The sequence below is a fragment of the Hibiscus syriacus genome, unplaced genomic scaffold (assembly GCF_006381635.1).
Source record: "Hibiscus syriacus cultivar Baekdansim isolate YM2019G1 unplaced genomic scaffold, ASM638163v2 tig00110705_pilon, whole genome shotgun sequence".
Taxonomy (NCBI): Eukaryota; Viridiplantae; Streptophyta; class Magnoliopsida; order Malvales; family Malvaceae; genus Hibiscus; species Hibiscus syriacus.
Window position 1 is genome coordinate 66,430 of NW_024062831.1, and position 16,169 is coordinate 82,598.

The 16,169-nt window shown below is 34.6% G+C and overlaps 1 pseudogene; it reads left to right on the forward strand.

The window, feature by feature from the left end:
* The first annotated feature begins 1,308 nt into the window (after positions 1-1,308).
* On the forward strand, positions 1,309-11,637 carry LOC120138707 (annotated as a pseudogene).
* Positions 11,638-16,169: the final 4,532 nt, after the last annotated feature.

Below are 16,169 nucleotides of genomic sequence, written 5' to 3' on the forward strand. Positions count from 1 at the left end.
ACGGTGTAATTCTACGTGGCACTCGGGTGCAATTATACGTGGCACTTCGGTGCAATTATATGAGCTGTGGTGACATCATTAGTGCACAACCTCTATGTACTCGCATATCTTTAGTTCTCACATGTGTATCATGGGCTATTAAATAGATAATATTAATAAAGTGATATGATAATATGTTTTTTTCCTTGTGGAATTTCATGTGTGATATTGATTGTAAAAATGGTAACTTATAAGACCATATGATGAAAGGAATCAATGATAGTGATAAAATAAGAAAGAAATGAAGATAATATAGTTGCTTGGGTGTACGTGTTTTATGATAGTATATATATATGGTTTACATGACATGATATGTATATGTGCAATTGGTTATGGTATATGTTATGATATGGACATAAGAGATCATAGGAACATGAGATAAGAGATATGAATGATAATGACATATATGTATGCATATTCGTTACATGTAAAAGTATGAGTGGTATGAAATGATAGTAGTAATTGTTTAGGTATGATTATTAGTTACCTTATATATTTATATGCCTCATTAAGTCTTTGACTTAGCGTGTAAGTGATTTACACGTAGGTTTCGAGAAGAGTAAAGAGCAATGTGGAGCAAGACAGGTCAGTTCTCCTTACTAAAGGTCAGATCAGAAAAAAGGTGAATAATATGTATTTTAGTATATAAAGTTCTAGTTGGCATGTTTTCAAAAGAATATATTGTTTAAGCTATGAATAATTTTATAAATGTTTCGAATAGTTATATGTAAATAAATAAGTGAAATATACACGCTCTGATTGGTTTTGTAATAATGAAAATGTCTTTTATGTAAATTAGTTATTTATATGTTATAAAAGTTTTAAATTACTCACTATTTTATACAAGTATATGTTTTAAAAGGTCAATGTGACACCTCGGATTCATATCCGGGTCGGATACGGGTTGGGGGTGTTACATCAGCCGTCTCCTGCCCCCTCATCCCCAGCCCTCTCGTCTACTCCTGTCTTTCCATCCTTCCCCCTCCAAAACGTAATATATGTCATTTAATATGATTTTCTAATGACCATTATGATTGAGATATTTAAAATAATAATGTTTATAGATTGATGGAAAAAATAATTTAAACACTTAAATAAAAAATAATAATTTAGATACTTACTTTTATATTAAAACCAAATGTATATAATTTGGTTCGGATATTTTTACCCTAATTGTTTTTTACGCATCCTTTCTAGTTTCTACTTTGATTTTCATTTTATTAAAAAAAACATTTGTTTTTATCGGTGCCTTATAATAATATTTAGGGCTCGATCACTACGTCTCTCTATCTTTGTTTTCCTCATTTCTTCGACAAAATTCAATCTCCAAGATTTTTCAACTTGTTTTAATCTCTGAATCAGATCTCTTTAGCATAGGTTTATTCTTTCTCAGTGTTCCATTTCGACTTTCAGTTTTAAAAGATTTGATCTCAGCTGTAAGATCCGCTTCTGATTCGTGAATCTTCAACCGTCGATCTGAGCCACCATGGCGGCCGCCAACGCTCCCATCTCCATGAAGGAGGTCTTGACTGTATGTCTTCTCGTTTCACTCACTCTTCGTTTCGATTCAATTGGTTTTTATAGAGAATTCATTTCAATTGTAGGTTAAGCTAAATCGAATACTTGTTTAGGCCTTGTTAGGCCTAATATCTGTAAAACCTTCTTAGATCTGTATGGAACTTTCTGTTTTCCTTTTGAAATAGTTAGGATTTTGAGTGATCTGAGACGATACCTTTTTTGTTTGCAGTTGCCGAGCATTGGCATTAGCCCTCAATTTATCACATTCACGAATGTAACTATGGAATCTGAAAAGTATATTTGTGTGAGAGAAACGGCGCCACAGAATAGTGTTGTGATCGTTGATATGAGCATGCCAATGCAGCCGCTGAGACGACCTATTACGGCAGACTCTGCTCTTATGAATCCGAATTCTAGAATCCTCGCTTTGAAAGGTTTGATTTTATTAACTATCAGAAGAAGTTTAGTTAGTTTTATTGGATCATGTGAACTTTATATTCTAATTGATTATTTATTGGAAGGATTTATATCAACTATTTCTGTCCTGTTTCGGTCTTGTTTAAATTTTTGCTTATTTTGTTAGTTTGTTCAGGAGTCAAGTTGTGTAGGAGTGTTTTTTCCTTAATGGGAACTGTTCAAAATTATACTTAAAGACTCCTTTTGGTTGTTGGTTTGCTACTTGCCTTTTGATTTCTAAAATGAACAAATGAATATGATACGCTGTAACGATCCTGCTTATGGCATCCTGGGGTTTGTGAACTACAGTTTTTTTAGTTGCTACTTTTTTTTATTCACTGTTTTATGTATATATTGCTTGGTTTTCTGCATTTGCTCAACATTTTGTTTAAGTTTTTCCGTAACAGCTAGTTATCAACTTAGCACTTAGCAATGGTAAGTGCATTTTAGTTTCTTCCTACTGCAAATTTCTGTCCAATAAGACAAGAAAAATATGCTCGAAATGCTAGTCATGATGTGCTTGGCATACTTGTAAAGATAGTATTTTTAATAGTAGAAAAAGTTCAATATCTTTCTTTTTTTATCCTTTGATTTTTCTCTTTATCTATTGCTTTATACTCATTTGCTTTGACATTGCTTTTATAGCTCAACTACCGGGAACATTTCAGGATCACTTGCAAATATTTAACATAGAGATGAAAGCAAAAATGAAATCACATCAGATGCCTGAACAGGTGAAACTAATCTGCAGTCTCATTTTTTTTAAAAATTATTTTCTTGTAATGGTTCCATTTTCTGTTAATTTCTCTCAACATTCATTGTTCCTCAATGATAGTTGATATAGAACTTGATTGCATGAGCTTAGCAAACTGTTGTTGCCTGTTGGTTCATGCCCAGGTTGTATTTTGGAAATGGATTAGCCCAAAAATGCTTGGCCTGGTCACACAAACCTCCGTGTATCATTGGTCAATTGAAGGTTAGATGTTATTCTGTTAACTATCTAGTATCACAGACAGCTTTGCTTTATGCAGTTCTAAAGTTGTATCTTTTGTTAGGGTTCTTTTATCTACTGTATAATTTTTTTTGGTGTTATGTGTCTCATTGCATCTTTCTCCTGGCAGGTGATTCTGAGCCTGTTAAGATGTTTGAGAGGACAGCTAATTTAGCGAACAATCAGATAATAAACTATAAATGTGATCCTTCAGAGAAGTGGTTGGTTTTAATTGGAATTGCCCCTGGTGCACCTGAGGTATGTGGTTGCCGTATTAATGCTAATTTAGGTGATATTTTTTTTTTGTGAAGAGGCAGTTGCTTCATTTATAATTTTTGGGAATTTGAAATTGAGAAATGTGTATTAGATTTTGTAGTATGCAAGAATAAAGAGCTTTTGAAGTATTATATACATATTATTTCCCTAAGCTAGGTTGTTGTGGTTGTTTTTTTCTTTTATATGGTTTAAACTGCTGAAGTGAACTCTGTGAATTAATTTCTTTTGTCTCTTGCGGTATCATTTTGGGTTTTGCATCCTTGACACTCCCTTTTTACTTTTCTTTTCCTTACCATCCCGTCACTACTTTTGGAAGTGTTATTTTTCCTTGCATAGTCATTATATAAGTTCTATCTTCTGAAAACTACCTCTGCTGCCACTATAAAGTTCAGAGTTTGACTTATGTGTATTGTTTCATTTAGAGGCCACAATTGGTTAAGGGGAACATGCAACTTTTCTCTGTTGATCAGCAGCGCAGCCAAGGTCTCGAAGCGCACGCTGCTTCATTTGCACAATTTAAGGTAAAGGGCTTTCTTGTACTTTATTTCACTACACCCTACAGATGCTGATCGGATAAACAGCTTATCCTGTATACTTTGTTCCGCTGAGCAGGTCCCAGGAAATGAGAATCCTTCTATTCTTATTTCATTTGCAACCAAGAGTTTTAATGCTGGTCAGATTACATCTAAGTTGCATGTAATGAGCTGGGTGCCCAACCAGGTCAGTTTGCTATTCTTTCTGTTGTAATTGCCTTCTTGTTATATAGAGGGTAAACTGATGGTATTTTTAAATGAATACTAAAAGAAGTAAAAGGATTTTCCATTAACCTTTCTGGTGATGGAAAAATATAAAGTCCAATTAGAGTATGTTTTGAGTTATGGCAAGTTAAGTTGGGACACTACTATGTGATATTTGTAAGGTCTTAACCCAAAAATAATTTTGTATCTATATTTAGCTATACATCATGATCAAGAATATTCTTAGTAAGATTTTTATGCTTTCTTGTTTAAGCATTGGTTACGCATTAACCATTCTCAAAATCAACATAGCAGCCATAATATTCTATCGTGTGTCCTTCGGTCATATTTCCAATCTTCTAATAAAATGTATATATTTATAGGTAAACCGTCGTTTTCAAAGAAACAGGCAGATCTATTCTTTCCACCAGATTTTCAAGATGATTTTCCAGTCGCAATGCAGGTAGCATAAGATCCAGGATTTTGTTTATATTATTTTCCAATTGATTATTTGTGCTAAAAATAATATAAGTTTCTGTTAATGTGCAGATATCACACAAATATAGTTTGATTTACGTTATCACCAAACTTGGGCTTCTGTTTGTTTATGATCTAGAGATGGCGACTGCTGTATACAGAAATAGAATCAGTCCAGACCCAATATTTTTAACCTCTGAAGCTTCTGCAGTCGGAGGGTTTTATGCCATCAACAGGCGAGGTCAGGTGTTGCTGGCTACTGTAAATGAAGCAACAATAATACCATTTGTTAGTGGTCAAGTACGTTTTTGTGCCTCTTTTTGTTTTCTGGTTACAGTAAAACAATACATAGTGTCTAACGACGTCTTTTGGTTGTTTTCTATTTCAGTTGAACAATTTGGAGCTTGCTGTAAATCTTGCTAAAAGGGGAAACCTTCCTGGTGCAGAGAACTTGGTGAGTGGATTGATTTGTACATTTGCTGGTCCATGGTTTGTGAATGTTGCATCGAGATTATAATCAAGGGGGAAGAGCATGATGTTATCAAATTTTAGTTATCAAATGTCTGGCAGCCAGACATTAATATCCAAAAGAAATAACCTATATTAACTGGGAGGGATACCTTTGTGACAACTTTCTTTATGGATGTGTGATTTCTTCAATCTTTCTGCTATGCTGAGATCGGAAACATGAAGTCTTTTGTCTCAATTCACTTTAGTACCCAATTTTTTATTTTTTATTGCATGATTATATTTAGTGATGCTGCATCTTTGTGAACAGTAATGTCTATGTAAGGTATTCAATTTATCTGTTAAATTAATTTAGATCATTGTTCTAGATGATTTTTTTCTTTCTGTATACTAGGATGTTGACTCTGATTGTTGATATCTCAGGTTGTCCAACGTTTTCAAGAATTATTTGCTCAGACCAAGTATAAAGAAGCTGCTGAGCTTGCTGCAGAGTCTCCACAAGGGATCCTTCGCACTCCTGATACAGTTGCCAAGTTTCAGGTCTCATTTTTTCTTTCTTAATCATGTAGATACTTGTTTCTGTGTTGTGTTTATTTTATCTAAAGCGTAATCATTTACCTGAATTTGCAGAGTGTTCCTGTGCAAGCTGGGCAGACTCCACCACTATTGCAGTACTTTGGCACACTTTTAACAAAAGGGAAGCTCAATGCATTTGAATCATTGGAGTTATCTCGGCTTGTGGTAAACCAAAACAAGAAGAATCTTCTGGAGAATTGGTTGGCTGAGGATAAATTGGAATGCAGTGAAGAACTGGGAGACCTTGTAAAGGTTTGATCTATACCCACTAAAATATTGAGTCTGATTTGCCAATTTTTCTTTTGCCATTTTCTAATTATCACTTTGCTTCTGTTGTAGACTGTGGATAATGATCTTGCCCTGAAAATATATATTAAAGCTAGGGCAACTCCAAAAGTTGTTGCAGCTTTTGCCGAACGTAGGGAGTTTGACAAGATCTTGATTTATTCAAAACAGGTGACTGCTACCTTGTTTTTTTGCATTGGCATTTTCTAGTGATGTTTTCTGACCTCCCTTTTTACTGCCTATAAAGTTGGGGGGGGGGTATTTTCCCCACTTATTCTTTACATTTTAGTGAATGCATGCATCAATATTCACAACTGAATTGTTTCCTCAGGTTGGATACACTCCTGACTACTTGTTCCTTCTACAAACAATTCTTCGTACAGATCCACAGGTTTGTTTCCATTTTCTGTAGTCTTTAGTGTTTGGAAGCGTTAAGAACATGTAAGATCATATGATTAATGGATAAATATTTTCAAATGTGTTACATCCCTTCCTTAAAACCTATTAGGTATTAGGTCACTGTTTATGAATATTATGATTTCTGATTAGATTAAAAGCTTTTTTATTGTTTGCCTACCAATAGATATTATTATGGCCTTTTGATGGGGTCAGATCTGTGTAATTTTCACGTAGAAAACTATCTTTTGGAGTCGGATGAGTTAGCACTTGTTTTAATTGCAGGGAGCTGTTAATTTTGCATTGATGATGTCTCAAATGGAGGGTGGTTGTCCAGTTGATTACAACACCATTACTGATCTTTTTCTTCAGGTTTGCTGCTTGTCGAATTGTTTGTAAAAAATAACTTCACTTTTCCTGTCAAATATATGAGGTTGTTTTCTTTGGATTTCTACCTTTTATTTTCAGAGGAACTTGATACGTGAAGCTACTGCATTTCTATTAGATGTTTTGAAACCAAATCTGCCAGAGCATGCTTTTCTTCAAACGAAGGTTATTTCTTTAAAATGTTGGTTCAGCTAATCTATTCTTTTAAATAATATACTTATTTTATTAACATTCTTTTATCTGCAGGTCTTGGAAATCAATCTGGTAACTTTTCCAAATGTTGCTGATGCCATTTTAGCCAATGGGATGTTCAGTCATTATGATCGTCCCCGAATTGCACAACTTTGCGAGAAAGCTGGCCTGTATGTACGAGCTCTGCAGGTAATCTTGTTAAAATTAATACTTGTTGAATTGTCTCTGATTTTCTACACTGAACTAATTCTATATCCTTGATTAAATGTAATGCCTCTTCTGCAGCATTGCACTGAGCTGCCAGATATTAAACGTGTGATCGTGAATACACATGCTATTGAGCCACAGGTGCATGTTCACTATCTTTATCTCTGGGTAAAATTAGAGTGTAGAATCTCCTGACATATTTTTAATAATACTTCTGTTTCAGTCGCTTGTTGAATTTTTTGGTACTCTTTCACGTGAATGGGCTTTAGAGTGCATGAAGGACCTTCTGCTAGTTAATCTTAGAGGCAACCTTCAAATAATTGTGCAGGTAAAGGATGTTGTCTGATTGCATGCTAATTCTTTATAAAACACAGAAGGCTAAGTTCTGTCTGTGCAGGTTGCAAAGGAGTATTGTGAACAGTTGGGTGTTGATGCTTGCATAAAACTTTTTGAGCAGTTCAAGTCATATGAAGGATTGTACTTTTTCTTGGGCTCTTATTTGAGCTCAAGGTAAGTTACATAATAAACTCGATTTCCTTTGTTTGATGATTCAGAGGACAGTGATTTTCGAACTCACTAAGATATTTATTTCTGATTATGGGACAGTGAGGACCCTGATATACACTTTAAGTACATTGAGGCTGCTGCTAAAACTGGACAAATAAAGGAGGTTGAGCGTGTGACCAGGGAATCAAACTTTTACGATGCTGAAAAGACGAAAAACTTCTTGATGGAGGCCAAACTTCCGGATGCCAGGCCATTGATTAATGTTTGTGATCGATTTGGGTTTGTTCCGGATCTCACTCACTACCTCTACACAAATAACATGCTCCGTTACGTTGAAGGTTATGTTCAGAAGGTTTGTGATATTTCTGCCTTATTTATTTACTGGCACACTGGATGATTTTAATTTAAACTCTTTAAGTAATTGAGAACTTGTTTGCTCTTTTGATAGGTGAATCCAGCGAATGCTCCTTTGGTAGTGGGGCAGTTGCTAGATGATGAATGTCCTGAAGACTTTATAAAGGGTCTCATTCTCTCTGTCCGTTCTTTGCTTCCAGTTGAGCCCCTTGTGGAGGAATGTGAGAAGAGGTACCTCCCCATTATTGTCTTTGTTACCTTCCATTATTAATATGCGATTCTCATTTTTCGGCTTGTGATTTCCAGAAATCGACTTCGTTTACTAACACAGTTCTTGGAGCATCTTGTGAGTGAGGGAAGCCAAGATGTGCATGTCCACAATGCTCTGGGTAAAATTATTATTGATAGCAATAACAATCCAGAGCACTTCCTCACAACCAACCCTTACTATGATTCTCGGGTTGTTGGTAAGTACTGTGAGAAGCGTGATCCCACCCTCGCAGTTGTGGCTTACCAAAGAGGCCAATGTGATGATGAACTTATAAATGTCACAAATAAGAACTCCTTGTTTAAATTGCAGGCTAGGTATGTAGTTATTTAATTTATTTATGGTAAATTGATAATGTATTTGATCTTTGTTTTTAAAGTGGCTTATCTGTCTATCATCCTTTGATCACAGGTATGTTGTTGAAAGGATGGATGGTGATCTTTGGGAGAAGGTTCTAAATCCTGAGAATGAATATAGAAGGCAGCTAATTGATCAGGTTGTATCGACTGCTTTGCCAGAAAGCAAGAGTCCCGAACAAGTCTCTGCAGCCGTTAAAGCTTTCATGACAGCTGACCTGCCGCATGAGCTGATTGAGCTTCTTGAGAAGATTGTACTCCAAAACTCTGCATTCAGTGGGAACTTCAATCTGCAAAATCTACTTATTTTGACAGCTATTAAGGCAGATCCATCTAGAGTTATGGATTATATCAATAGGTTAGATAATTTTGATGGACCTGCAGTTGGAGAAGTGGCTGTTGAAGCCCAACTGTATGAAGAAGCTTTTGCAATCTTCAAAAAGTTCAATTTAAATGTTCAGGCTGTCAATGTATTATTGGATAATATTGGAAGCATTGATCGGGCCGTTGAATTTGCATTCAGAGTTGAAGAAGATGCTGTTTGGAGTCGGGTTGCAAAGGCACAACTGAGGGAGGGGCTGGTGAGCGATGCAATTGAATCATTTATTCGTGCAGATGATGCTACCCAATTCCTTGATGTTATCCGAGCTTCTGAGGATGCTGATGTCTACCATGATTTGGTGAGGTATCTTCTGATGGTTAGGCAGAAGGTCAAGGAACCCAAGGTGGACAGTGAACTTATTTATGCCTATGCAAAGATTGATAGACTTGGTGAAATAGAAAATTTATTCTCTTGCCAAATGTTGCTAATCTTCAAAATGTTGGTGACCGCTTGTTTGATGAAGCCCTCTATGAAGCTGCAAAAATAATATTTGCATTTATATCTAACTGGGCCAAATTGGCTGTTACATTGGTGAGACTTAAACAATTCCAAGGTGCTGTCGATGCAGCACGAAAAGCAAACAGTGCAAAGACATGGAAGGAGGTTTGCTTTGCGTGTGTTGATGCGGAGGAATTCCGATTGGCACAGATATGTGGTCTTAACATCATTGTACAGGTGAGTTTACTTTCGTGATGAATTATAAGTTTTACGATCATTGAAGTAGATGATATGTTTGCATATTCAGTTCCCTTTTTCTTATGTTGTGTATTGGAGACCATTTGTCCATGATTATTTTGACCATCGTGTGTGTTGTTTTTTTAGGTGGATGATTTAGAAGAAGTCAGTGAGTACTATCAGAACAGAGGATGCTTCAATGAGCTGATCTCTCTCATGGAGAGTGGTTTAGGACTTGAACGTGCACATATGGGGATCTTTACCGAGTTGGGAGTTCTGTATGCCAGATATCGTCCAGAGAAGCTTATGGAGCACATTAAATTGTTCTCTACTCGTCTGAATATTCCCAAGCTGATAAGAGCTTGTGATGAACAGCAGCATTGGAAGGAACTTACATACTTATACATCCAATACGATGAGTTCGATAATGCTGCAACTATTGTGATGAACCATTCTCCTGAAGCATGGGATCATATGCAGTTCAAAGATATTATTGTCAAAGTTGCTAGTGTTGAACTGTATTACAAGGCTGTCCACTTCTACTTGCAAGAACACCCGGATCTCATAAATGATATGCTGAATGTGCTTGCACTTCGTGTGGATCACACTCGCGTTGTTGATATTATGAGAAAGGTTCAATTTTGGCTGAAAATGATCTATTTTGGAAATAAATAGTAGTGACTTGCTTTAGTTATATTTTAATTCATTTTGGGTTGACAAGTGTTTCCTGGAATTTCAGGCCGGTCATCTACGACTTGTGAAGCCCTACATGGTTGCTGTTCAGAGCAACAATGTGGCGGCAGTAAATGAGGCTTTGAATGAGATTTATGTGGAGGAAGAAGATTACGATAGATTGAGAGAATCTATCGACTTACATGATAATTTTGATCAGATTGGCCTTGCACAGAAGGTGAAGTACTGTTCTTACTTTTTTTTGTTTACTGTTAGGTTAGTTTCTGATTCCGTTTCCAAATTGATCTGTTAGATTGAGAAACATGAGCTGCTTGAGATGAGGCGAGTTGCTGCATACATTTACAAGAAGGCAGGCAGATGGAAGCAATCCATTGCCTTATCAAAGAAAGACAACCATTACAAAGATGCAATGGAAACAGCTTCACAGTCTGGTGACCGTGAACTTGCCGAGGAGCTACTTGTTTTACTTCATTGAACAGGTACTCAAACTCATTCCTATGTATGGCATTAGGCCTTTTCGATCAACCAGTAGACCTAATAACATTAGTTTGCTCTGTTCCTCTTGTTACTCTTAGGGTGCTAGTATAAATCTTAAATCAGATTTGTCGAAGTTCTTAACAGAGGCTTCCCTATTGCGCTATGGTGATTCTTCTTCTATTGCCGTATTGTTGTTGTCTTTTGAATTGGACATAATTTCTATATCGGTGGTTCATTTCCAGGGCAAGAAGGAATGCTTCGCATCGTGCCTCTTTGTTTGTTACGACTTGATTCGAGCAGATGTTGTTCTTGAGCTTGCCTGGATTAACAATATGATCGACTTTGCATTTCCGTATCTGTTGCAGGTGATTGCCTTGATGCTTCTTTCACCTATCTATTATCATTTATTTGGGTTTTTTTTTTTTGGGGGGGGGTTATTAGCTATCCTTTTACAAGGCTTCTATGATTGATAATGCGCCTTCTCATTTACACTTTTTGGTTTTGAATTATTTTTTACGAGTGTTTTTCCAGTTTATACGCGAATATACTGGCAAAGTTGATGAACTTATCAAGGATAATATCGAGGCTCAAAAGGAAGTAAAGGCTAAAGAGCAAGAAGAGAAGGAAGTGATTGCACAACAGGTATGAATTATATCAACTTGGAATGTCGAAATGACAACTCCATTATATCGAAAAAATATTTATAACTATCCTCATATTAGCAACATCTTCGATGAGTTCAATTATCTTATGCAATGTCCATTTTTCTGTTTCAGAATATGTATGCTCAGTTGCTACCTCTAGCCTTACCCGCACCACCAATGCCAGGCATGGGAGGAGGTTTTGCTCAACCACCACCGTCGTCCATGGGAATGCCTCCAATGCCACCTTATGGCATGCCACCAATGGGAAGCTATTAAGTCGTAACAGGTTTGTGCCGAATGAAGTTTTTTGTTTAGCCAAGCCAAGTGACCCAATCCCTGTTTACTGCCCTGAGGGAAAAGGAATCGTAGTTCCATTAGCGAGCATTTTATCAGGCCCGGACTCCGAGTTATTATTATTTTTATTATGGAATAGTTGCTATTTTTGTGGTTTGATAGTGTGTTTTGTAATATTCCTTTCTGGTGTAGCAAAGGCATTTTTGGGATGGTGGTACTAGTGATTAGGAGATGGGTAGCCGAGGGTTTTATTGCATTATTTGTATTTTTGTAGTATTATTTCCTTTCCATCTTGGAATTGATGGCTTCGGTATATATTAAACGAATAACACTTTGATTTTACCCATCATGGTTTTGTAACTTATTTTCTCTTTTTTTTTTATTGCGGAAAGTAAAACTTATTTCCTATGTTCATTATCTAAATAAATGTCTTGAAAATTGGTTTCATGCCAAGAAAAAAAATCACATAGGGATATAAATAAGTGTGAAAACTACTCATGACTTTAGTATAAATTCCTATATAAGCAGTGATTAAATATTATTTGTCATAGAATCCATAATTAGTGATAGAATCTAACAAAATGCAACTGTCATTCTGTTAAAATAATTTCAAAATACACGTCCGCCTAAATTATCAAAATAAGACGGGTTTATTTCACTTCACAAAAGTTAAATGTATTTACATCAAATGTTTTAATAATTTTCTTTTTAGAATATTAGTTGCAATAATCAATGATGAACTTAACTTCTATTTGGTTACCGAACTCATTTTCAGGCTATCATTTAGAACTTAAAATTTAAAAAATAAGGAGATTAAGTCTTAGTTGATCTAATTTTAAAATTAACTGTAATCTAAGAAGTATTTAAACAAAAAAGAGAGAGAGAAAGATTTACAACATAATTTGCTTAATTTCATGATAGCAGCTAATCAATATTTAAACCAATAAAATGAGTTAATTTGCCTAATTCCATGGCAAGACTTAATAAATATTTAAACCAACAAATAGAAAATAGGATTTAATTTATCTATTTCAAAACAAATAGAAGCTTAGGAAATAGTTAATCCAAAAAATATTGGGTGCCCAAAGTCCATCAAATTATGCAATTTAATCCATGATTATATGGTAAAAGTTAATTAAGTAATTTTTTAAAAGGAAAAAGTATCCTACCCCCATTGCATATGGGAATAGGGTTTTGTTGTTGTTGTTGTTGTTAAAAGAAAAAAAATATAAAAGTAGCAAAAATGTGGGAATATAATATAAAAACAAATAATAGTAAATCGTGCATTATCTTCTAATATGATAAACTTTGGTAATATTAATGTTATGTTAATATTCCATATGTTAATAATTTATTAATACTGGATCTATTTTGAGAGGCGAATATAAATTATGTCTTCTTTTCAAGAACAAAATTCTAAAATATTTTTTCTTCTTCAAAAACTACCATTTTTTTTGGCAACTCTACTATTCCATATTTCTTCCAAACAAACTCAAAAAGAAATGATATTTTTTCCCAATTTTGAACAATGTTAGCTCTTATAATAGACTAGGTTTAAAACTATTTCTGGAAGAGTAAAGCAAAGGATTGTATATTCATACGTATTTACAATACACAGAGACGACTTTCTTTTATAGTAGAATGACTCCGTTTTACACATGAATAACTGCTCTCAAACAAACCCTAACAACCACAACCTACAACATATTTAATCACAGCTTGCTAACTCATTTAATTTATATGATTTGTTAGATTGTTATGTTTGTATTCATGTGGCTAACATTATTCTTTTGGGTTGAAATATAATTTACTTATAAAGAAAAGAGTCAATGATTTATATTTCAGTTAACAAAAACTTAAGTTTATTTCTTGTCACAGAAATTCACGGATAACATGCAACAAAAGACTAAATTTAGTATAGAAAAATGTGATAGAAAAAAATAGACTATGGTTATATTTAAGTTAGATTTAACAAAATTTAATACGACTAAATTGAAAGACATATGGTTATATTGACGAATAAAATAATCTTAGATTTAATGTCATAAGATCAGACTCTCTAACAATTCAAACAACCTTAGACGATAAAATTTAAGTCTATCAATCAATATGCAAAATGACCCGTGAGAACCTTAAGTTCTCCTGACACCAACTATCACAAAAAATTTAAATAAGAACTCGAGCTAAACATCAAAGAGATACCAAAACCACTAAGAGAGGCCCCAAAGTAAAGAAAGAACAAAAGAGCTCTAGAGTAAATGCTTAGTATTTGGAAATAATAGATAATATAAATGAGGTGAAGAAGACTTCTATTGTTAGTTACCTTACAATTGATGATACAAATTGATTTATACTGACGACTAAGATGAAAGTTCACCTAATAAATCATTTAAATATAATGTCAAAAAATATTTTTAACGTTTGATTAAATAATCACTTTGATCAAATAATCACTTTGATCCTTATTTTTTTTAGAGTACTATAATTTTTAACATTTCACTTTAAGTTAAATGGAGCTGCAGCAGCTCCCAATCTTCCTGTTCTTTTCTGTGAGTTTTGTACCTGTTTGACTATTATGGTACTTTGTCCATGCATGCAAATTAATGCCAGTGGACAATTATTTAATTACATGACATTTTTTTTGGTTATATAATAAACCTATTAAAAAATTGACCACCAAAAACAGCTTGGCCGAATGGTTAGAGTGTGAGTTATCTTTCATAAAGGTTTGGGTTTGATCTCTTCCACATCAAATTCTCGAATCTTACTTTGAAATTAATACGAATCAATAGGAGGTTACCACGTGTTAATATCGGAATATATTTTTAAAAAATATTGTAGTAGGATATTTTCAAACATTATGTCAATCATTTATTTAAGGAAACTATATCAAATTTCTTATTACATCATTTTACATGTGATCATATTACTTTGAAAGAATTCTCGAAAATATCCTTTAATAAGATGTTACCAATCTTTTTACCAAGATCAATATGATCGTATCTTCAAATATTTTTTTAAGTATCACGTCAAGTTTGGCAATTTAGATAAACCTAAAACATCGTTTAAAAAACTCTTGGACAACTAGTTGAGCACTCGTACTTTAACTCGTTGTTCATAACATTCTCTCTCACTAAATCTAGTGACGTCCTCATCACACTTGTAGAACGAACGTGTACTAAATGATCTTGGATACTCCTTAGTACCTTTGGTTTGCTCCTAACTCGGCTTCGGGTTGATTTGTCTCCCGTACGGACTGCTTGCCTTGACCTATGTCACTGTGTAACATCATTTTTATGTAATTGTATACATTTTGGTCATAGAAGCCTCCTCCAACTAGTTTTGACTTGTCTCGATTCAGATCCCTTAATCTTAAGTGAAGGCTTAAATGCTACAATATTAAATACTAATTAAACTCTCATAACCGTTAGTAATCCCAATTTACGATTAAAAACTCTGAAAAATCTCACACGTCCTCATTAAGCCTTGACAACTCCATTCATTGAAGGATTAGGTCTACCCCAACTTACACCAAGTAAAGGTGATAAATCAAACTAAAAAAAAATACTAGAAATGTGTTTGAGATATACGCCTCTTAGTTTGCCCTTGGTCGCATTTACTCCAAGTTGTATCAATCATCTCCATGAAATTTGATGCCCATCATGCATCAATCCTTCTTCTATTATGAAGTTTGGTGCCCCATCCAGTTCCACCTTCTCCAAAGATGATAACTCGATAGGCTTCATATCACTAAAAAGAATCCTCACTCTTAATTATAAGTGGAGAATTTATTAACATTCCACTAAAACTTGAATAAAAGTAAAGAAACTTTTGCTGTCAAAGTTTGGTCTCTGAGCCCCGTCGATAACAAGGCCTACGCCACATTTATAGTTGAAGCCAAACACTAATTTGTTGCCTTTGGCATTAGCTTCAAGGTAAGCACTATCAGCCTCTTCTTTTATAAATTTGTTTAACGTTCATTATTAACAAGCTTTAATTTATATGATGAGGAGGCGACGTTTGCCATGAATGTAACCTCTCCAAAATGTACCATCTTTCTTTTGTGGAATGAATATGGAAAATTTTGTATAAAGTTATGTTCTGCCGGTGATTGTTCATGGGAACTTTTGATTTGATGGTTTTGATCGGTTTAATCGTGCTGTTGATGCTGCCTACACTAACGGAGTTTTCTTTTGTGTTTTTGAAGGAGGTCAATTGGGTGCCTTCAATGTACAAGAGAGCGCCAAAATGGCGAAGGCCTCAAATCATACAATACAGTAACGAAGCTCATCTTCCGATATGTATACATTTAATGCGGTTAACTGAGGGGCTATTTGTTTACTTCAGAATGATTAAGTGCTGAATGATTCAATGGTCTGAATGATTTAGAGACTCTATATGAATTAGCTCTGAATGTGACATGGTGTTTGATAATGGATCTAAATCATTCAGAATGTACTTTGATGTTGAATCATTTAACACTGTTTTGTTAAATCATTCAGCACAGTCTTCAT